The sequence below is a fragment of the Podarcis tiliguerta genome (genome assembly GCF_965153285.1).
Source record: "Podarcis tiliguerta genome assembly, chromosome: 3".
NCBI lineage: Eukaryota > Metazoa > Chordata > Lepidosauria > Squamata > Lacertidae > Podarcis > Podarcis tiliguerta.
Genome location: NC_139536.1, coordinates 101,860,511 through 101,884,613, shown reverse-complemented (window position 1 = coordinate 101,884,613; position 24,103 = coordinate 101,860,511). Strand labels below are relative to the sequence as shown.

The following is a 24,103-nucleotide window of genomic DNA, read 5'->3' as shown; positions in this document are numbered from 1 at the left end:
AGCTAAACTGAGGATTGGGGGAAAGGGAATGGGAAAGCAAAATTGTAAATTAGTTTTACATAAAGGTTGTGCACAACAAACATAACATTTACAACATTAAAAAAGAGTTCTTTCAAACCTTCAGACCTCCTTCCTTCCCCCCATGGGTTCCATTTCTAAATTTTATTCCTGCATCTTTTACTGTAATCTATCTATTATATAATCATAGAATCCAAAATTCATGTTACTTTATGAGTGTCACTGTATTCCTGCCAATGACTTGGCTGTTTACAGTGGTCTCTCAAATATATTAGAAAGTTATTCCAGTCTTTCAAGAATACTTGGTCTTCCTGGTTTCTGATCTTTCCCGTCAGTCTTGACATTTCTGCATATTCCATCAATTGGGTCTGCCAACCTACTGAAATGCCTTTCAGTATTGGCATTTCACCAGCTCTAGAAGAAAAAGGGAAAAAAATCTCCTGTTTTTAATTGTTATTTTGAACATTCTAGCTGTGGCGCTGTTTAAACTGTTTATTATGCAGTCTTAATCTGAGAACAGAAATGTGCCGTTTGGAAAGAGTTGATTCCTAGAGGAGTGGGGGGGGGTGTGGGGAGAAAGTTCATAGAATCACAGAATCATAGAGTTGGAAGGGAGTCTGAGGGTCATCTAGCCCAACCTCCCTACAATGCCAGAATCTCAACTAAAGCATCCATGACAGATATAGCCATCCAGCCTCTGCTTAAAACCCTCCAAGGGAAGAGAGTCCACCACCTTCGCAGGAAGTTTATTCCACTGTGGAGAGGCTCTAACTTTCAGAAAGTTCTTTTGATGTTTAGTTGGAATCTCCTTTCTTGAATCCATTGGTTCAGGTCCTATCCTACCCTCCAGAGCAGAAGAAAACATTCTCCCTGTGGCAGCCCTTTGGTGTGGGATCTGAACCCATGGGACTGTTAGGATATTTCTGTTCCACCTTAAAAGGGAGCAGGCTTTGAGTCACAGAGTCTGCGTATTTCCTGTTTTCACAGGATGTTTATGTTCTGTCTTTGCTTTCGTTTCTCTCTCTATGCCAGAGCTCTGAAGCAGGCAGTCATGTTTTTCTTTGTTCTGATCAACGCAGAAATAAACTTGTAAATAATGCTCTCCTGATTGCATCTTTCGCTGTGCATTATCTGCTGATAGGGCGTGCACGGCTCTGGAATGTGGGAACTTATTTCTGGAGCTCGTGTCGCTAATTGCTGATACTGCGTGTCTACGGGAGATCAATGGACGTCCGGAGACGACGTGGAGTCATGATGGACTTTGTCTCCCTGGCAGTATCCCAACAGGGACATGTCCTGGACAGAGCACTGTGTTTTTGGGAGTGATGTACAGTGGTACCTCGGGTTACAGACGCTTCAGGTTACAGACACCGCTAACCCAGAAATAGTACCTAGGGTTAAGAACTTTGCTTCAGGATGAGAACAGAAATCGTACTCTGGTGGCACAGCGGCAGTGGGAGGCCCAATTAGCTAAGGTGGTGCTTCAGAATTAAGAACAGTTTCAGGTTAAGAACGGACCTCCGGAACAAATTAAGTTCTTAACCCAAGGTACCACTGTAGTTCTTCCTCTCCCATCTTCTCTGGAATCCAACTTCCTACGTATCAACCGGATTTCTCTTCTCTCTCAATAAGTCTGCTGCAGTCATACTTTAAAATCTGGTCACAGAATTACCAGAATGTTAATTTCTTTGGAAGGAGTGCAGAAAAACAGAGGCTAGACTGTTGGTGGGGACAGACTATTGCCAGCACATAACTCCAGTGCTTAAAAGCTCATTGGTAACCCTACTCAGCGCTGCCTGCATAGGTTTTATTTTTTTTTATTTACTCTTTATTTTTGCATAAACACAGAAAGAGAAATAAACACATCTGTTCTTTTATTATAATGCAGATATAGAGGCTGGAAGGACAGATCGTGAAGCTGAGGCTCCAATACTTTGGCCACCTCATGAGAAGAGAAAACTCCCTGGAAAAGACCCTGATGTTGGGAAAGATGGAGGGCACAAGGAGAAGGGGACAACAGAGGACGAGATGGTTGGACAGTGTTCTTGAAGCTACCAGCATGAGTTTGACCAAACTGCGGGAGGCAGTGGAAGACAGGAGTGCATGGCGTGCTCTGGTCCCTGGGTCACGAAGAGTCGGACACGACTAAACGACTAAACAACAATAGAGGCTGTGTGCACCCCATAAATAAAGCATATGCCTTCCCCTATGGAATCCTGGGAAATGTAGTTTACCCCCCACAGAGCTACAGTTCCCAGCACCCTTAACAAACTACAGTTCCCAGAAAGACTATTGCAAGCAACAAGATTACACGGGCTAATGATCCGCTCTTGCAAATGCCAGTGTGGCAGCTTCACGCTTTCAGATATTGGCCTGAACCCTTGAACTGCATGGGTCTTTCCCTCCGGATATTTGCCCAGCAACAGGAGGAACGGCAACAATCCAGAAAGTCTTCAGCAAAATGGTTCTGGTGGGCATCTTGCAGCCCAATTGGGATCTTCCCGAGAGAAGGAAGTGGGTTACAAGTTGCTGCAGCCCAACATCAGATATTTGATCCCAAAACAGTCTGCTTCAGGCACTTGAAAATATATTGCCTTGTCTGTACTGTCTGGATGGTTAAAGAGTCTCTAGGGTAATAGAAAACATAGATGGACTTGAATTCATAACAGAAAAAAGAACTGTGCCAACTGATTAGTCACACTGAAGTAGCAATCTTTTCTAAGAACTGTGAGCTTTATTTGTGGCACAAAGCTTATTTGTTTTGTTTTCCCATATTTGTCCCCCCCCAATATATATATATATATATATATATATATATATATATGAAACTATGAAACCTTATCAATCTTTTTATGGTTCACTTCCAAGCTCATTCCTGCCTTCAGATTCTCAACCAAAGTCCACAAGAGAAACGTTCTGCAGTTCTTTATCCAACTTAGGGCAGCCTGGGCATTACAGCATATTACCAGTAGCTTTTTCTTCTGCACTACAGCATACATGTCTGAAGCCTGGGTAGTCTGACAGCAGTTCTTAAAAAATATATATATTAGATTTTTCATTTTTGACATTTCAAAATAATCATTTTACAAACTTTGAAATATCAAGTGACTTCCCTTCTTCTCCTTCCATGGTTCATTTTGTATGTCCTCTATTCCTGCATATTTTACCTTAACTATTCAGATCAGATTTCCACTTTTACAACAATCAATTACTTACACTGTTGAATTTATCTTAATGCTGCCAATGTTTTCAGCTGAGTTCGGTGGTTATCCATATATTCAATGAATATTTTCCGTTCCTCTTTAAATAGACGTTCTTCTTGGTTTCTTATTCTGTCTGTTAAACCTGCAAGTTCTGCATATTCTAACATCTTAAGCTGACAGTCCTCTTTATGAGGGACCTCGCTCACTTTCCATTTGGGGGATAGAAAAACACGGGCCGCTGTTGTTGCGTACATCAATCAGCTTTCCTGACACCTAGCGATTTGTCTGGATTATTCCCAGTAGAAAGGACACTGGTCTTTTTGGGAAAGTAGTTTAAAACTTTTTTTAACTCGTTATAAATCATTTCCCAATATTCTTGTACCTTTTTACATATCCAGGACTGATAGCAATTCTACTCATATCTGGAAAGTTTGAATCTCAGAGACCGTCCCCTTCAAATATGACACAATCCTAAAGAACAGGTCTCCCATCCACTCGTTGCCACTATATTTCTAAGGGGCTTCTTTTTATTCCCCTGGAAACTAGAAACAAGTTCATTTTTAAAAATCACAGTAATAATAATCCCACCTGTAGCAAAGGGTATACAGTGGTACCTCAGGTTAAGAACTTAATTCGTTCCAGAGGTCCGTTCTTAACCTGAAACTGTTCTTAACCTGAAGCACCACTTTAGCTAATGGGGCCTCCTGCTGCTGCTGCACCGCCGGAGCACGATTTCTGTTCTTATCCTGAAGCAAAGTTCTTAACCTGAGGTACTATTTCTGGGTTAGCGGAGTCTGTAACCTGAAGCGTATGTAACCTGAAGCATATGTAACCTGAGGTACCATTGTATAAGGAAATAAATTGTGCATCTCTGATACTGTGGATATAATACACATCTGTTTCTGTGCAATGCCATAAATCCATTAACCTTGAGGTTATTTTCATCTGTCTTCACAAAGATAAGGCATCACACAATAAACAGCATTTTCCCACCCCCCACCCCATGCTCAAAACCTTTGCTCTATACTTCCTTACCCTGGAAGTAAATGCAAAAGAGGCACAGAAGCTTCTTCCTGTCTAGAACTTTGGGAATAATAATAATAATAATAATAATAATAATAATAATAATGGGGGCTGGCTGTGCACAGGACACTCCATCCCCCCCAGGGAACAGCCCCTAAGTGTGTCTGTCACTCATGTCTTAATATATGCCCATGCCATCCTGCTGTGTCTGTTTATACATAAAAAACCAAGGTAACCAGAGATGGAAGGAAACAAAAGCACTCCAACCAAACCATAGAATGGAAAGGGATTGTGGAGGGAAGAAGGCTGTTTTGGGTTTCTGTTGGGCAAAGGGACACTACTGACTTCAGCCATGGGGTCGACAGAGTCAGTTTAGGCTCCAATCCTGTGTGGCTCTCCATGTGGAGGTTGTTCCATAGCATAATCTCACTGCTGTCCATAACATCACCCTTGGAATGCAACCAAATGAAATCAGTAGGATGACGACATCTTCCTTTCCAATATGTTTGATTAGCTGCTGTTTCTGGGAGACGATCCCCATGGCGGTGACACTCCTTCAACAAAGATTTATAGGTGTTAGGTAAGCAAGCTTTCCCGTCGTGTTACGTCTGTCTAATTCTTTATCCCCAACCCATTAATATGTATGCTGCAATGACTGACTTTTCTCCTTTCTTTCGAGGCCGTCCTTTAGCTTATTTCCTCAGAACTGAGACAGTAAACAGAATGCTGCAATGCAGCAAACCCAGTGCTCTGAAAAGAGTCACAGAGCAGGGCAGACAGTACGATCAGGGAAACTTCACTTTATTTGCTTTTGAGCAAAAAAAAAAACTTAAGAGAAACCAAATTGTCCCAGTGTGTTCGCCCCAAATGCAACCACCACCTCTGTTTTCTGCACAGAGTAGCCTCTCATAGGGCTATATGTCACGGACACCTTTCAAAGTGTCCCCATTTTCTTTAAAAAATTTCTGAGGTGAAAAATGTGCAGCGTTTCTTCCTTCGCAAGGGAGAAGTAAAAGTTGGAAAGGCAGTAGCCCACTCTGTTCATTCTCTGAGGACTCTATGATGGGAGTTTCCTCTTATTGTGTTGGCTTCAAGTGCATTTCCTCCCCCCCCCCCCTATTTTGATGGAACCCCCAAGCCATCTGGTGAACGCTATCTCATCGGACAAAGCACACTGAGGGATGCATTCTCAGGAAGATTCAATAAGAGTCTGCGAGCGTTTCCTAAAATAGCAGAGGAGCTGGAAGAACAGAGGGCAGACAGAAAGAAATCAGTCCCAAGGGAGATGTTGTAAACATAAAGGACTCTTCCTTGGATGTACAATTCGGAACAGGCAACCGAGAGCACAAGGGAAAACATTTATCCAAAGTATAGCCTGGGGAACTGAAGTCTGTAGGTCATTTCATAATACTTGGGCTCAGTCCTCAGATAGGCAGAAAGGAGGTTCCAGTACTCTTAACTTGATAGAAGCGCCATGGACACTAGCACAAAATGGCTACAATGGGGAGTCATGATGTCAACACAAAATTAGAAAGCATACACTGGCAACTTCATGCTAACAATGGGAAGTCAGCTTGTCCTAATGATGGAGAACAAACTATTGATTCCCCGCCCCCATACAATGATACTGTTGTTGTGTAATAGCAAGGGTCATTCCCATGTTCCGGGGGAAAAATATACAAAGTGGCTCTCCGATTTTTCTCTCCCACACTCACCATATACGTTCAGACCACAGCGTAAGGTTGCCATATTTTGAAGAGTAAAAAAGGGGACACATTTGCCGACTTCTAACTGTGGTGACTCTCATTTTACATTCCCATAAAAAAGAGGGCATGTCCTGGAAAAAGAGGGCATATGGCAACCTTGCACAGACCATCCCCATATAGAGAGCCACACATAACTTCTCTCGCTTTGCCTATGGGCATTTCTCTCTCACACACATACATGCAATACACCCCTCTCCTTTCTCTGTCACACATATAAACACCCAGAAACCACACACACCCCTCTTTCTATCTCTATCACAGAGATTGCACATTGCTCCCTCCTTCACAGACGATGCACATAGACCTATTCGTACATTCTCCCTCTCGTATGCATGCACAATTACAGTCAGGTAAGACAGCTCACCATCCTTCTCCGCAAAAATGTAGCTTTCTGTGGTGTGTTTGCGCACTCAAATGTGTGGCAGAGTGAGCAGGGCACACACGCACACACACACACTGGAAATCAAGCAAGCCCCTCCTCTCCTTGGAGGTTGTTAAGAAGAAGAGTTTGGATTTGATATCCCACTTTATCACTTCCCGAAGGAGTCTCAAAGTGGCTAACATTCTCCTTTCCCTTCCTCCCCCACAACAAACACTCTGTGGGGTGAGTGAGGCTGAGAGACTTCAGAGAAGTGGGACTAGCCCAAGGTCACCCAGCAACCGCATGTGGAGGAGCGGAGACGCGAACCTGGTTCACCAGATTACGAGTCTACTGCTCTTAACCACTACACCACACTGGCTCTCTGTTAAGCAGAGGTTGGATGGCCATCTGTCATGGATGCCTTAGCTGAGATTCCTGCATGGCAGGGGGTTGGGCAAGATGGCCTTTGGGTCCCTTCCAACTCTAAGGTTCTTTGATTCTACAATTGGCCACCAAAGTTGGTGTAATGAACTCCGGAGCCTACCTCCCAGCCTGAGAAAGCTGCAGGAATGGGAATAATTGTTCATTAAAATGTTTCTTTCTGAGCTGGGAGTGTGTGTAAAAGGATGGGAGAGTAAGAGAAGAAAGGTCAAGCAAATCGCAGTGTTAAACTGGCGGTTAGCAGCAGCAGAACTGCAAATAGTAAAATCCATTGTATAAGGAGTTCTCGTAGTACAGCCTGGAGAATCCAAGTCAATGACGCCATTTTGCAAAATGCAAGAGTGGTCCGATTTGATAGGCGTTTTGTGAGCTGGGTGCTGAAATGAAACCAGTTCATATCGGGACATTGTGAGAAAAAGAAAATGTCTAAATGAACGGAAGCGCCTTCACTACATCACACACTGTGTTAGAACTAACCAGTCATACTATTAAAAAGTTGAACAGGAAACCCGATTTCCAGGCAACCAAGTGAAAGAAAAAGAGACACTTGTATAATTTAGTCTCTTTCAAAAGTGACGCTGACAACCTTCGATGTAGCATTTTACTCTGGCTTAACTTTTCCTGAATGGCACTACAGTGGTACCTTGGGTTACATACGCCTCAGGTTACATACGTTTCAGGTTACAGACTCTGCTAACCCAGAAATAGTACCTCGGGTAGCCCGAGGTACCACTGTATGCCGAAGATGAAAAATAGATAATATGCAGAAGATGAAAAATAGATAATATGCAGAAGATGAAAAATAAAGTAGGGGTCATCTGTGATGTGCATAATTTTTGCATAGTGCCTGAGGTTATGTGGAGGAAGAATTTTTCCTCTCATACAGATGATATTGTCGGTTTTATAAGGTATTGACAGATCACATCCTTTTTTTTTTTAAATAATATTTTATTTTCCACATTCAATAAACAAAAAAAGAACAAATCGACAAACACATCAAAAGGAAAAAAAACAAAAGAAAAACAATACATACATTGTACAAAGACAAAAAGAAAAATGAAAACGGTAAGAATAAAAGAATTAAAAACAAATATTGTATCATTGTATTCTTCAGCATAAACTTAGGTCTGCGACTTCCCCATGCCTTCCCACTCTGTATTCTAGGTCTTATATTCTGGTAGTAAACTCTTTCCCTCTGGCGTATCTTTGGTTCAGATTAATATTATTGTCTTATTTATCCTTACATTTCCCTATGTCTTATTAAATATACTTTCTTTAACATTGTCATTTTTATAATAACATTCTTTTACATTCAATCTGATAACCTCAAACGTTCGTAATTTTATAATGCTTCTGTAAATAGTCTTTAAATTTCCTCCAATCTTCCTTCACCATCTCTTCTCCCTGGTCTCTGATTCTGCCAGTCATTTCTGCAAGTTCCATATAGTCGATGAGCTTCATTTGCCATTCTTCCAGCGTGGGTAGATCTTGCGTCTTCCAGTATTGCGCGATGAGTATTCTTGCTGCTGTACATAAAAAAAGTTCTGTCCTTCACTTGAACCTGTTGGTTTACCATACCCAGGAGAAAGGCTTCTGGGGTCTTTCTAAATGTGTATTTAAATATTTTTTTCAATTCATTATAAATCATTTCCCAGAAAACCTTAATCCTTGGGCACGTCCACCAAAGGTGAAAAAAGGTACCTTCTGCTTCTTTACATTTCCAGCATTTGTTATCAGGCATATGATACATTTTTGCAAGCTTGACTGGTGTCATGTACCACCTATATATCATTTTCATTATGTTCTCTCTTAAGGCATTACATGCCGTAAACTTTATTCCAGTGGTCCACAACCTTGACAGATCACATCCATTTCCTCATTGACAGGTCATGAACATCACTGGGGAAAAGGCTGTTCCAGTAGCTGTTCAGCCATTTGCATCTGGATGCTTGAAGGCATCTGACAATAAACATTGGCTTTTTATATTTTATGCCCTTGCACAATTAAACTTACCTGAAAGGTTCATCAAGTGGATTCACATTAATATTGTGTCTCCCCAAATCCAAAAGTCACTGGATTTATGTCAGAGGCTTTCCACATCAAGGGGACGTGTTTCCTTTCCTCGTTGACCTTGCTTTGGAGTCATTACCGTGTGCAATCAGGGCTAATGAGACAATTGATTCAAGGAAAGAGGGTAATAAATATAAGGGCGATGTTTTGCAGAGATGGCTAGATGCCTGTTCTTGCCTCATCCTCTGTAATCTACAGGTGAATTGTGGCAGCTCAAAACACACTTTGGATGCTACACTGGTTACTCAACTCACTGAGGTAGAAAAGAATTAGAGTTAGCTGGCTTGGGAACTCAGTTGAAGCCAGGCATCTCCAACCCGGTGCCTTCCGGATATGGTGTAATTACAGTTCCTGTCAGCATGGCCAATGGTCAGGGACAGAGAGAGGTGTAGTTCAAAACAACTAAAGGATGCCAGGTTGGAGGAGTCAAATGCTCCCCGAGACCTTTTATTTATTTATTTGGGAGGGGGATTTTTATTTTACAGATATAAATTTATAATAATAACAAATACATATCCGTGTATAGAGAATTCTCTGAATCTCTAGACTTCCCCCCACCCCCTCCATGAGCCCTATTGTCAACATTTTCAACTGCATATTATTCCATACTTTACATTTTATATCCATCCATATTATCCATAATATTTGTTACATTAAACGTAAAGGTAAAGGGACCCCTGACCATTAGGTCCAGTCGTAACCGACTCTGGGGTTGTGGCGCTCATCTTGTTTTATTGGCCGAGGGAGCCAGCGTAGAGCTTCCGGGATTCGAACCACTGACCTTCTGATCGGCAAGTCCTAGGCTCTGTGGTTTAACCCACAGCGCCACCCGCGTCCCAGGCATTTGTTACGTTACAAGTGAAATTAAAATCCTGCTAATGTTTTCATCTGCTTACAGTGGTCTCCTAAGTAAATGATAAAGTTTTTGTCCTCTTGGTTCCTCAGCTTTCCAGTCAGCTTTTTCCATTTTGGGGTAGTCCATCAGCTTAGTTTGCCATTCCTCTCTGGTAGGGTCCCTGAGACCTTTTAGATAGCTCAAAGACAAATTTAAGCATTTAGATATTTGGATCCTAAAACAAATTAACAAAAATTGATCAGGTTTGTACGGGCATGCAGTTACCCAGTATAACCTTGGATTTGAAATGCTGGCAAGCATTTTCTTATTGGTAGGAACTTAATGTAGGTTTTTGTTTTTTTAATAAAACAGTATTCTGTTTGTTTCTTAGAGCTCAACATGGAATTGTTTAACAGTGCAGTCCTGTACATGAAGTTCAATGGGACTTACTCCCAGTTAAGATAAAATGGGACCCTTATTCAGCTGTTTTTTGTTAAATAAATTCCATGCTCTGCAACAAACTATGAGGTGACAAATGGCCAGAAATCTCAAATTCAAAACTACAGTTGTCAGATGGATGGAAAAGTTTCTGCTCTCCTGAACTTGCCAATTACCAGACAGTCCTTTTACTTGCACAAACTTTCGGGTGACAGCTCAATGACTCTTCTAAGCAAGTGAGATGGATGAGTTCTGAAATGAACTATCCATGACTACTGCAGAGCCACTACCACCACCGCCTATCCTCCTCCTCCTTCTTCTTCTTCTTCTTCTTCCTCTTCCTCTTCCTCTTCCTCTTCCTCCTCTTCTTCGTCATCTTCTTCTTCCTCCTCTTCTGCAATCACTTGTAGCCAGGTAAGATTGTCTTCCATGAACACAGTTTTATTGATGTGTCCGTAAGTGACTGTGGAGGCCAATTCTGGATCCACATGTCCTTCCACAGCGGGGACATAGGTTTCCCAGGAAGAATTGATCATGGTGAGGGTTTGCCAAACATACCTTGCTCTTAGCTTGTTTCGCCCTTTCGTCCTGACTCCGTGCTTCTTCAAAGTCCATGGTATAAAAGCTACAGTGGTACCTCGGGTTCAGAACTTAATTCGTTCTGGAGGTCCGTTCTTAACCTGAAACTGTTCTTAACCTGAAGCACCATTTTAGCTAATGGGGCCTCCTGCTGCTGTCGCGCCGCCGCCGCACGATTTCTGTTCTCATCCTGAAGCAAAGTTCTTAACCCAAGGTAATATTTCTGGGTTAGTGGAGTCTGTAACCTGAAGCATCTGTAACCTGAAGCGTCTGTAACCTGATGTACTACTGTATTCTCCAAGGTTTGGTACAAGATTTTTATCTAAGATGAAATGAACAAAGTTACCTTGTGTGTCCCGTATTGGCCTTTCAATCATTAATTAATGTTTATAATAATTCAAAGTGCTGGAGATGCACTGAAAGGGAAGTTTATTTCACTCTACTGTTATGGTCTTGCAGAGTCCTGGGAAATTTGGGTTTATACAGTAAGTGCCCATGCAAATTCCATTTACAATTTGCTCTTCTCATCCCTTGGAAATCATCTTTGTCTTGCCCATATTCTAAGGCTGTGAGCTTTTGTCTTATACCCGGTACGCTACATTTATTCCTAGACTTCAGGTACTACAACTTTGGAAAGCCACAGAGCAGCCAGAATTCCAGATCCAGCAGGTGGAAACTGTAAATTCTGCTTCTCTCTAAGAAGCAAATTGCTTTTCTAAAAAAGGGACATGTGTTACAGACTTTTTTTTTTTAACGGGCATCCTGTTCATGTTGTTTATGATGATTATAACTCACATTTTCACTTCAGTTCCTGTGACTTTGTCTTTGGGGACCCTGTCCTCTGTTTTCGGGGGATACTTGCTAAGCCACCAAGATTTTCACCTGCTATTTTGGGAGCCCCTGCCCTTACCCTTGCATGTGTTAATATGTGTGTAGATTTCTGCCCTCCGCCCTTTTATGTGTATGTATCCCCCCCCCCCTTTTTAATGATAGCAAGACCTTTTCCTTAAGTATAAAAAGGAAAGGGAAAGAAAGCCTTATATTAATAGTAAGACCGCCCTCTCCAAAAGAATTTTCACGTTCCCAGGGATATTGATTCAATCTGATCTAGTCGATTTATTCAGAAGAGAGGTAGCAGATATCCATATGCTAAAAATTACAATCTGGAAGAATAGCAGAGTGCATGTTTGGACTACAGAACAGCTGTGGTTCAACCAGTCACACAAGTTAGCAACAACATAGGCATGTGTGTGCATTTTTTCCATATGACACTTTCAGTCATTGTCATATTTTGCCACAAAGATTTAAGATTTTTTAAAAATAATTTTATGTGCCGGGGATGCGGGGAGGTGATGTAGAACTTCACGTCACCAAAAGAGTTGTTTTGGGGGTGTTATGTACAGAGTTGAATAGGATCCAAACTGCAGCAGTCTGATTGGTCCTAGAACAATAGGACCCAAAATGCAGCAGTCTGATTGGTCCTAGAATAATAGGATTCAGAATGCAGCAGTCTGATTGGTCCTAGAACAATGCAGCAGTATGATTGGTCTGCAGGAGCCACCCAATCCAGCTCCAGATGGAAGTGAATCCACAACCTGATTGGCCTACAGGAGAATTCCAGAATTAGCCAATCACGTGCAGCCCATTGCGTAAATAATGTATATAAAGCAGATACTTTGGGGGAACTTTCATTCCTCCTCACCACTATGAGCTGAATAAAGAGCATGAAAGCCACTCTCGGCTCCGAGTATATTTCAGGGAGTAACTGAAAGAGAGGTAAGTTAGAATACACTATGCGCATGGATCGTGGCCTCTGCATGCAACCTGCTATAGCACGATAATTGATTTTTCCATTTTGAAGAATACTTATGAAAATTGCTGCAGAGCACTTAGAGAGAGGATTAACATTTTTCCAGGTGGGTACAATTGGCAAGGTGACATTTCAGATAATGGCTTTTTAACCCTGTGGTGCTGCAGCCAGAATTGACTTCTGCCATTTCACCCCGCACCTCTGGGATTTGCTCTGAAATTCAAGCACACTGACATGGCCTTTGCTCCAAGATTGTGCCTTGAAAAGCTGAAAGAATGAAAGATTGAATTGAGCTGCCTGAAAAATATGGAAGAACAAAAGCTTTCTTATAGACTCAATGCAGCCATCAGGAGGTGATTTGTTTTGTTTTAATCTTAAATGTGGCCTGGGGGGCTTTTCCAGTGGGGCTGTTACAGTCGCACAAATGCTCCAAATTTAGACTTCGAAACCCATTCTGCTGGAATCAATAGATGAGATATTTGAAGACTAAACATGGTGAAGGAGGGGGCCCAGTGAAAACAGCTGCAAATGTGCCACAGTTAGGCTTCGGGAAAACCTCTTAATGACTCAAATAAGTTAATTTTTTGAAGTTTGTGCATGGAGACAGGGAGAGAGGAGTCTCCACAGATGAGGAAGTCCACATGAGTCGGACCTGGTCAGTGATAAAATGAAGCACGGCTGTGGATAGAGAGAACTATTTCCCTTCTTCTTCCATAATCCTAGAATTTGGAAACAGGTCAATGAAACAGATTGGCAGCACCTCGCTTGATTCGACCCAAAAGGACACACACACAATTAATTTGTAGCATTGGCTGCCACAAGAGGCAACGATGCCACTGGCTTAGATGGTTTCAGATGGGGACTAGATAACTGCATAGAGGACAAATGGTTATTCAGAGGCAGTTGCTAAGTGGAAGCTCCATGTTAGGAGGCAGAGTGAAACTGCATATCATTTGTCAGAGAGAAACGGCGCAGGGTGGTGCCTTCATGACATACCCGAGAGCTCAGCCAAAACATCTGATTGGATACTGTTAGGAGAAAGGGTGGTAGACTATGGTGGTGGACCTTTGTTTGACCCAACAGGGCTCTTCCTTTATTCTTAAAAAGTATCCATCCAGCATTCGCATGAAGAAGCAGGACTCATTAGGGCTGGGCATACTGTGATGTCAGTGTTGTCAGGGAAGAGTTAGAGTTAGAAGTTCCCAGTTTTCCAGAGGGAGAAAGTTTTCCCCAAGGGGGGGAGGAGAGCAGTGAAGCTGATAGAAGAGAGCAACAGGAACAACAGGGAGGGACCGGATGTTCACAGGAAAAGCAAGGGTTAAGTTATAGCTCAGATTCGGAGGAGGGGAGATACAAGCCAGCTCTAGCCAGGTTAGAAAAAAGAGCGGGAAAGCGAAAGGAACGACACAGTCGCCATTTTGAGAGTTGCTGGTCACGGAGAAGCAGAGCTCAGAAGGTACAGTCATACCTTGAGTTGAATGCGCTTCAGGATGAGCGTGTTCGAGTCAACCCGGAAGTAACAGCGTGCGTTACTTCCGGGTTTCGTCACTCGCGCATGCACAGACGCTCAAAATGAAGTCATGCGCATGTGCGGAAGCAGCGAAACGCGACCCGCACACATGCAGACACGCCGTCTCATCTTGTGTCCCATTTGGGATGCGAACAGGGTTCCGGAACGGATCCCGTTGGCATCCCGAGGTACCACTGTATCTGAAATAAGTGACTCTGAGGAATAATAGCTAAAGATAAGAACCATTTATAATATTGTTTGTTAATACGCAATAAAAAGTTATAAAATAACAAGAAGCGTTTGTGTGGTGATTTGAAGAGGAGAACGACCAGTCCTAGAATCATAAAATCATAGAGTTGGAAGAGACCACAAGGGCCATCGAGTCCAACCCCCTGCCAAGCAGGAACCCCCTGTCCTGACAGGTGTCATAATTTTTGACCTGGCAATACATTGCAAATCATGATGTGCTTGTGTGCTATGCAAAAATCATGATGAGGGGGAAATGGAGAAGCCAGCCAATGCCTCTACCCAGCCCCATCCTTATTTCAGACATGATATATCGGTATATTGTGATGCTTAGCTGGTGATATATCATAATGTTGAAAACCAGATATCACCCAGCCCTAGGGCTCACCTGATGTATCACAAACAGGCTTGCACTGTCTTTTAAACAGGATCCTATACTAAACAAGAGATCTTTCCCAAGCTGCATCTCTACTGGAATTGTTTTTAAGATATTCTTATTGTTCCACCGTTTATGTATTTGCTGCCCTGGACTCCTCTGGGAGGAAGGCTGGGATATAAATTTAATAAAATAAATTTTTCCCCATGAAACCATCTATAACAAGAGCCCACTGGCAAGGTCTGCCTTTGGAAAAGCACTTTGGTTCCAAGGGATCACCTGATTTCCAGCAGTGGATTCTGGGGGTGTTCAAAGGACATGTGCACTTTCCACACTAAGAAGCTGCAAAACGCAGCTGGGAATTGTGAGGCCTTGCTCATTCAAAGAAAAAGGGCTGGGCTTTCCATTGTCCCGGTTGCTCCCCTGGATATAAACAGGTGGGAAGTCTGTATGCTTCACCTACATAAGAGTTGCTTGATTTATCTGTAGTGTACAGTAATCTGCAGTGTTGCGTTAGGGCTAAATCTAGCTGTGCTTAATAACATATTCCATCATAAAGATTAATAAAGGCAACACTGGAAAAGAGGGCATACTACATTAACCTCAGATGCACTGCTTTGGAGAGACTAAATTGTATTTGTTTACCCAACAGAGCTCCCCCCCCCCCCAGGCATCATACCAGCACAATAGCTTTCCTTTATTTCTTAGTATTTGTGTCTTCAGTATCTACCCTCATTTTGCTCTCTGTGTACCTATTTGTATTTAAGGATTGGGTGGAATGCATTGTCGTAATTCAATGCTATACATAAAATGTTGATGATCTTTTGGTCGTCAGCCTGGGCCAAACAGCACAAGTTGTTTTGGAAGAAAGTGGGGGAGTTGTAAGGCCCCAATCAGCTAAAATTGTCCCCTGCCTAACTGCAGGGGCAATGTTTTCAGGAAATAGCACATTTGCGGGCAAAAAAGGCAATCGGTTGTGTTAAATGTGCTCCCCACAGGCACCATCAGTATTAAACAGCTGGGGCTGGGAGTCAGTAGTTAAATTTCCCACAATGCCGCTGAAGCGCTTTCTATGGCAAACAGCAACTTCACAGGCTAAGAGTCACACAGTATATCAATTAGTAGATCAATTTGCACGGAAGTTTCTGATCCTAGATGGCTGCCGCACCAATTGGCTGTCCACTAGACCAGCTCAAGACCCGGAACAGGAATAGCCCCGGTGCAATGGGCAGTTGGCAAACTCAACTGAGAAAATGGAGAAAGGTGCCTCGGAAGTCGAACGTGTTCAAAAACAGAAGCAATTACTTCCAGGTTTTCGGCGTTTGGCTTCTGAAACGTTCAGCTTCTGAGACGCTCGAAAACCGAGGTTCCACTGTACCAATCATTCAGATGCCAAATTATGTAATTTAGGTACCCCCCCCCCCCCCACGTGCTAGAATTGATTGCTCGATGACTTGCTTTATTTCTGTGTTCCAAAATCTTATTAATTTCAATTCTACTCCAGTCAAAATAACAATCCCTTATACAGCAACTGCAATATTAACGAATTCTGTTTGTATTGACACATTAAATGATTTATAAAGCTACATGTGAAGCATTCAAACTATATCCTTGTTCTTCCTGTGTGTGGCCATTATTCTGTCCGTGGTGTTTCTTTCTGTCCTTGTAAAATACTATATCTATCTTTTCTTGTTTGTTGTTTTTCTCCTTCATGCCTTGGGCGGAGCTAATATCCCATTGTTGTTTCAGAAGTTCTCCATTGCTCCACCCCGTGCTTCATTGTTTTGCAACTTTAACATCAGCTGCAAAAATCACACTGTCCCAATAAATAACTTGTTTTTGCCATGTTTTCCTCTCAGCCCGGGAAGGAGAGTGATCTACAAATAACTCAGTCATGACTTTCTCAATGTTCAGGGGCGCCACTTTTCGATCCCCTGTTATTATCAATAGAGCTTCAGATTTAAGAGACAGATTTCGATCTGAATAATAATAATGGTAGTACAGTGGTACCTCAGGTTAAGTACTTAATTCGTTCCGGAGGTCCGTTCTTAACCTGAAACTGTTCTTAACCTGAAGCACCACTTTAGCTAATGGGGCCTCCTGCTGCCGGAGCACGATTTCTGTTCTCATCCTGAAGCAAAGTGCTTAACCTGAAGCACTATTTCTGTGTTAACAGAGTCTGTAACCTGAAGCGTATGTTACCTGAAGCGTATGTAACCCAAGGTACCACTGTAGTAGTAGTAATAATAATAATAATAATAATAATAATACCCCGCCCATCTGACTTCCCTAAAAACTTCCCTAAACAGGGCTTCAGATGACTTCTAAAAGTCAGGTAGTTGTTCCTTTCCTTGACATCTGATGGGAGGACATCCCACAGGGCGGGCGCCACTGCCGAGAAGGCCCTCTGCCTGGTTCCCTGTAGCTTCACTTCTCGCAGTGAGAGAACCGCCAGAAGGCCCCTGGAGTTGGAACTCAGTGTCTAGGCTGAAAGATGAGGGTGGAGACGCTCCTTCAGGTATCCTGGGCCAAGGCCGTTTAGGGCTTTAAAGGTCAACACCAACACTTTGAATTGTGCTCGGAAACATACTGGTATCTCTCTCTCCCTCTGAGGAAACATTCAGGAAAGCCAGTAGCTTTAACTTGCAGCCCATTATCTTCCTGTATCTGTCTTTCTCTCTCCCCAGCAGCCATCTTTCCTTGAGTTCTCCTCCTCCTTGCTGCCGCCCAGTCCAAATTCCTAGTCTCCCCGCTTCCCCCTGCCCTCCATTTCAGAAAACCACTGCATTACGGTGACTGGTGGCATCACAATTCTTGTTCTTGGCAGTTAGAGACTGACTGGACTATAAGAATTACAGTCCATAAAAAGTGAGTAGGTACATTGATTCCCACGGGGACTGACAGCGAACTGAACAATGCAGAATGGTGAGGTACCCCTGTTCTTTTTCAGCATGCCCAGTTGATTCCCGTCAGTACCACAGCTGAATATTAAGCACCTTTGGGAATAGCAAGCAGCCATGCATCCTCTCTGATAAAACTCCAAGAGCCCTTGACGGAAGAGTGGCTGAAAATATCCTTCAACCTGATTTTGTCAGACGACACCGACACATTGGCAATGAGCTCACCACCTGCTAACTGCATTTTGTATGGATCTCTGTTCATGTTCACTTCTATCTTCTGATGTCCTCCTCCTGTAGGGTCGCCGTTTTTCAGAACACCCTGAAAGTTGTTGAGCTTTTATATATATATAATTTTTAAAATTAAATTAAATTTTCTGCTTTACAATTTATAATACTCATTTAAACATCCTTAAAATATCAATGACTTCCCTTCTTCTCTTTCCATGGTTCATTTTGCACATCATAAATCCCTGCATATTTTACAAGAACTAAACCATTCAGTACTCCATTATTACATCCATCAAAACTTATTTACACTGTTGAATTTATCTTAATGCTGCCAACTTTTCCAGCTGTACATAATTTCCCTCATATACAGTGGAACCTCGGGTTACATACGCTTCAGGTTACATACACTTCAGGTTACAGACTCCGCTAACCCAGAAATAGTGCTTCAGGTTAAGAACTTTGCTTCAGGGTGAGAACAGAAATTGTGCTCCGGCGGCGCAGCGGAAGCAGGAGGCCCCATTAGCTAAAGTGGTGCTTCAGGTTAAGAACAGTTTCAGGTTAAGAACGGACCTCCGAAACGAATTAAGTACTTAACCCGAGGTACCACTGTACAGTCATACCTTGGTTGTCAGATGCTTTGGTACTTGTACATTTCGGCTCCCGAACGATCGAAACCCGGAAGTGAGTTTTTGAACTTTTTTTGGAAGCTGAACGTCCAATGTGGCTTCCGCTATTATTTCTGGCACGCGGCACAATCGGAAGCCAATCAGAAGTCACACCTTGGTTTCCAAACGTTTTGGAAGTCAAACAGACTTCCGAAATGCATTCTGTTTGAAAATCAAGGTACGACTGTATTCAATAAATGATTTCAATTTCTCTAATTTGTTGTTGAGTTTTTTTAAGACCAAACTCCAAAGTTGTGGGGCGGAAAAAGTGCTGCCTTTCAGAAATCCCTTCCCTGGACATCAATTCTGCCTTTGAAATCTCAGTAATGTCCAGGGAAATCCGGATATATAACGGCCCCTATCCTCTTGCTACAGCACAGGCCACCCAGTGAAAAACACAGTTAACTGCAGATATATTTGCGTGTAACAGATTCACTGGTCTCATCTTCTGGGAGCTTCACAAGCCTCTGAGAGTAGCCTCCAGGCAGGTTGGACTTGCTGAACTGTCAAAGCATTTGCAAAGCACTCATCTTTCCCTCAATTTCCTTCTTGAATGATAACCTCCTCACATAAGGTTTTAAAAGCTGGAACTGCAGAATTTGGAATTAGCTAGTTAAAACATACAGCTGCTCAGGAACTTCCATTGCTCCTTAAAGGTAAAGGTAAAGGGACTCCTGACCATTAGGTCCAGTCATGGCCGACTCTGGGGTTGCAGTGCTCATCTTGCTTTATTGGCCGAGGGAGCCAGGGTACAGCTTCAGGGTCATGTGGCCAACATGACTAAGCCGCTTCTGGCAAACCAGAGCAGCGCACGGAAACACCGTTTACCTTCCCATCGGAGCGGTACCTATTTATCTACTTGCACTTTGATGTGCTTTCGAACTGCTAGGTTGGCAGGAGCAGGGACCGAGCAATGGGAGCTCACTCCGTCGTGGGGATTTGAACCGCCGACCTTCTGATTGGCAAGTCCTAGGCTCTGTGGTTTAACCCACACTTGCTGAACTGTCTGTCAAAGCATTTGCACAGCACTCATCTTTCCCTCAATTTCCTTCTTGAGTGATAACCTCCCCATGTAAGGTTTTAAAAGCTGGAACTGCAGAATTTGGAATTAGCTAGTTAAAACATTCAGCTGCTCAGGAACTTCCATTGCTCCTTAGAAAACCATAAAAGTTGTATTGGGTAGCTTAGCCATGTCTTCTGCAGGAGCTAAAAACTAGGTTAAGAATTCACTGCACAGTTAGCTTGCAGTACAGTGGTATAGATATCTACTCAGAAGTAAGTCTCTTTGTGTTTAATGAAGCTTACTCCCAGATGTGGTGACAGGATAGCAGCCAAGGCTTTGATTTACAGTTGGCATTGGAGGAAAACAGGGATCTTTTCCAGGGATGTTCCTGATTTAGAGAAGCTGCCCCAGTTTCTGATTTGATCCTAGAATGACCTGATTTTCCTTAGGATGTCCCTATTTTCATTGGAGAAATGCTGGAGGGTATGATGGAGGGTATGTTAGCCGTCTGAAGGCAATCCTGTATAGGAAAGGTTTTTTAAAAATGTTTTATTATGTTTTTATATATGTTGGAAGCTGCCCGGAGTGGCTGGGGAAACCCAGTAAGATGGGTGGGGTATAAATAGTAAAATTCTCATTATGGAATGGGACGTCCCTATTTTCATCAGAGAAATGTTGGAGGGTATGTCTTGTGCCTTTAACAGCTTTATGGCAGGCAGAAATTTGATAGGTTAAGCCTTTTCTTGTGTGGATCTACAACTAAGAGAAAAGCATCACTATAACTGTGCTTCCTCCAATTTTATGTTATGCCTTGCCCCGCATGGCAGCCATTTTGTATTATGCCATGCCACCATGGCGACTATATTGTGACTGGTGCCCAGAACACTCTCCCAAAATTTGAAATGTGCCCATTTGTCCAAAAAGGCTGCCAACTGCTGGTCTATGGTTTTAATGACTCTTGTTTTAATGCTATGTTTATTATGATTTTTGACATAGTTGCTTTCTGTTTTGTAGCTCACCTGGGTAGGTAAATAATAATGATGAAGTGGTAGTGGTAGTAGTAGTAGTAGTAATGAAATTTGGGGATAGGAAAGTCTTTTCTAGCTGCTGTAGGAATATGTTTGCCATCTGCAAAATGTGTCACAAGCTTTGGCTTGTTGTAAGTTTCACCCACAATAAACACAAGTGGAAATGTTTCATTGCGTTCTGTGCATATGTTCCTCCAGGTATCTTACGGCTCTCCTTCCTTAAAATCATTTAAAAGCAAGCACTCACAAAATATTTTGCTCCTACGTGACATACCTACCATCAGAGAGAGATCTAAAAGGGTGTGCTTCTCTGCCACTTTCCCAAAGATTAGCATTTTAAATGATGTTTGCATGATACAAAAAGTCCTGCTAATGGCTTAAAACTCATCTATATGTAAATTGAATAACCTTCCAAAGATGAGAAAAGAGGGTGGTGTGTGTGTGTGTGTGTGTGTGTGTGTGTGTGTGTGTGAATGATCAAACCTTAAACTCAGTTTTGGTAAAGCCGCAACTTCTTGCGATGTGCTGAGTCATATGAGAACTCCTTGTGATGTGCTGACTCACAGCTATTTTCTCAAATTGTTGGTTGATTCTTGTTTAATGGTTCCTTATCCTGTATTAGTTTTGTTGACATTTAAAATAATAATAATATATATATATTGGTATTTCAGTGCTCAATGGTGTTTTGGTTTAATTGAGATTTTAGATCTTGTGCTTTACATTATGGAAACTATAAACTGCTTTGAATATTGTCCATGTCATCAAATTAAAATGACTGGGCAACTTTGGAAGCTACCTAAGTCTTCTGGATAGGATGGGATGAAATTCCCTGTGGATTAATAATAAAGTAGATCTAGTGTAAGCATAATTGTAGCCCCAGGGCTTTGACTGGGATGCAAGGTAGACATCCCAGTACAAAGTAAATAAATAAACTTGCTCTCCATCCCAAATGTGCAAAAATCCCGGGGAAGAAGGGGTGACAGCACACATTTGTGAATTTCAAGGTGTCACCTCTTTTCTTTCTTGCACTTAAAACATTAAATTCACTCACAGCTTTTTCCTCACTCCTCAACTCAATGTATTCTCCAGTACCAATAATGAAGTTCCACTCAACTCAGTTGCCCACACTCTGGGTAAAATCCAGTTCACTTCAGTCTGGCCACAGGACTGAAACTGCCTTCTGCCTGAGTTTATAATGAGAAGTTGCTACAGGGTGACACAATTGTCTTTTTCTCCTCCTTGTAGGCTCTCCTTGATTTATAAAGAGCAGAAATCTTTGGACATAGAATTCTCACTCCCACAAATCTTTGCACAATGACTTATTCCTGGGTAGAATTAAAGGGGGGAGATTCTCATTGCCTTTGGTAGCTATGAATCAAATATCAGGGTCCCAATTCATTGGGATAGCGCAGAGAACAAGCATGATGAATTGTGAGCTAATTACATGAGAAATCTTGATTTACACTGTAAAATGTCAATTTGTTATTTTGAGGCTATAATTCACTTAACATGTCTAACAAATCCTATTTCCTGAAGTGTCTGCTTTAATGGTATCTAGGAAACAGTTGCTTTTAGATGCAAATCATTTGCAAATCGCCTCTTTTCAATTCTCCGGATGGGACTTTTCACATTCAAATCTGATTAACCTAGGTGTTATCAGTCCCATTCCGAAAGCTGAAATGCCACTGGGTTTAATTACAATTTTCATCCCCGCAAAAATAAATATATGGTGAATTACACTTCAGTGACAAAATGTTTTGCTCAGAAAATTTCAGCGGCTCTCTGATTATCATACAGAGAAAATAGTATGCATGTGTGTGCACAGAGGCAACAATCTACGAACCATTTTCAGTAGCCTACCACTAACTGAATTGGTCTATAAGTAAAGGTAAAGGGACCCCTGACCATTAGGTCCACTCGTGGCCGACTCTGGGGTTGCAGCGCTCATCTCACTTTATTGGCCGAGGGAGCCGGCATACAGCTTCCGGGTCATGTGGCCAGCATGACTAAGCCACTTCTGGCGAACCAGAGCAGCGCACGGAAACACCGTTTACCTTCCTGGCAGAGCAGTACCTATTTATCTACTTGCACTTTGACGTGCTTTCTAACTGCTAGGTTGGCAGGAGCAGGGACCAAGCAACAGGAGCTCACCCCATTGCAGGGATTCAAACCACTGACCTTTTGATCGGCAAGCCCTAGGCTCTGTGGTTTAACCCACAGTGTCACCCATGTCTATGCCTAGTCCTAATCATATTTGCTTATACCACTGATCTCAATGGATTGCTGGGATAGCTCAGTTGGTAGAGGCTGGTACTCATAATCTCAGGGTCACATTGGGCAGAAGATTCCTGCATTGCGAGAGTTGGACTAGTGCGGTGTTTCCCAGCCTTGGGTCTCCAGCTGTTTTTGAACTACAACTCCAATCATTCCTCGCTAGCAAGGCCAGTGGTTGGGGATGATGGGAACTGGAGTCTGAAAACAGCTGAAGACCCAGGGTTGGGAAACACTGGACCAGATGACTTAACAGTTCTATGATTCTAGTACAGTCATACCTTGGATCCCAAACACCTTGCGTGTCCCAATGTTTTGACTCCCGAACGCTGCAAACCTGGAAGTGAGTGTTCCAGTTTGCAAACATTCTTTGGAACCCAAACTGCTTCCTGCAGCCAATCAGAAGCCGCCTCTTGGTTTCCGATCATTTTGGAAGTTGAATGGATTCCGTTCGACTTCTGAGGTACCACTGTATTTTTATTCCCAGATCAGTTGGGTAAGACTTCACCTAGGCACATTCACTAAGTTAAAACATAAAATAGAAACATATTGACAACAAAAACATTAAATAAACATTAAATAGCAAAATACTAGCACATACTTTTAAAACGGCTGCATATCCCCACTGCTAACACTTTCAAAGTTTCCAGGAACAATGTATTTCAAGCATCAAATACCTGAGCGAACAGGAATGCTGCGTAGCATTCCGGAATGTTAATGATGAGGGAGACAGTTGCACCATCCCAAGGAGAACCCAGTGGCGTAGCGTGGGTTGTCAGCACCCGGGGCAAGGCAAGTAATTTGCGCCCCCTAACCCGTGGATTTGCGCCCCCTAACCCGTGGATTTGCGCCCCCTTACCCTAACCCCCAGATGTTGCGCCCGGTGCGGCCGGCCCCCCCTGCACCCCCCACGCTACGCCACTGGGAGAACCTTCCACAAACAAGGAAATGATACAGTGAAGGCTACGTTGGTTTGTTGAAATGCACATGCACAGCTTCCTGTTATTATCTGTATGGCACATGACTCACTAGACTGGAGTGACTGAGGGATGCATTACACAATGTAGCCCACAAACAACCTTCCAAGCATTCTCTCATTACATCTTGCTCAGTTAAACACCTGCAAAGGTTGGGATGGGTTTTAAGAGTTCGTGACCATGGGGGGGGGGGAGAGTAAAGTAAATTCAATGAGTTCAACAAAGCTCAGCTGAATACATGTCATCCAGTCAAAAAACGGCACTGATAATTTTTCTTAGATCCCTGGCAATGTTTAGATTCTTTTTTAAAAAATGGTTCTTTTCAAACATGATCCCCTTCACCTTTGTGTTCTTA

At 42.6% G+C, this 24,103-nt stretch overlaps 1 protein-coding gene and 1 long non-coding RNA gene across 2 annotated transcripts in view; one reads left to right on the top strand and one right to left on the bottom strand.

The window, feature by feature from the left end:
• Window positions 1-24,103, top strand: part of KCNS3 (potassium voltage-gated channel modifier subfamily S member 3) — a 442,125-nt gene that overhangs the window by 78,917 nt on the left and 339,105 nt on the right. The gene's annotated exons all lie outside the window — the stretch shown is intronic.
• LOC310673486 lies at window positions 92-23,526 on the bottom strand. Its single transcript, XR_014509067.1, has 3 exons — window positions 23,449-23,526; window positions 2,856-3,047; window positions 92-432 (listed from the first exon to the last, which is right to left on the bottom strand). It is a non-coding gene; the product is annotated as an uncharacterized lncRNA (long non-coding RNA).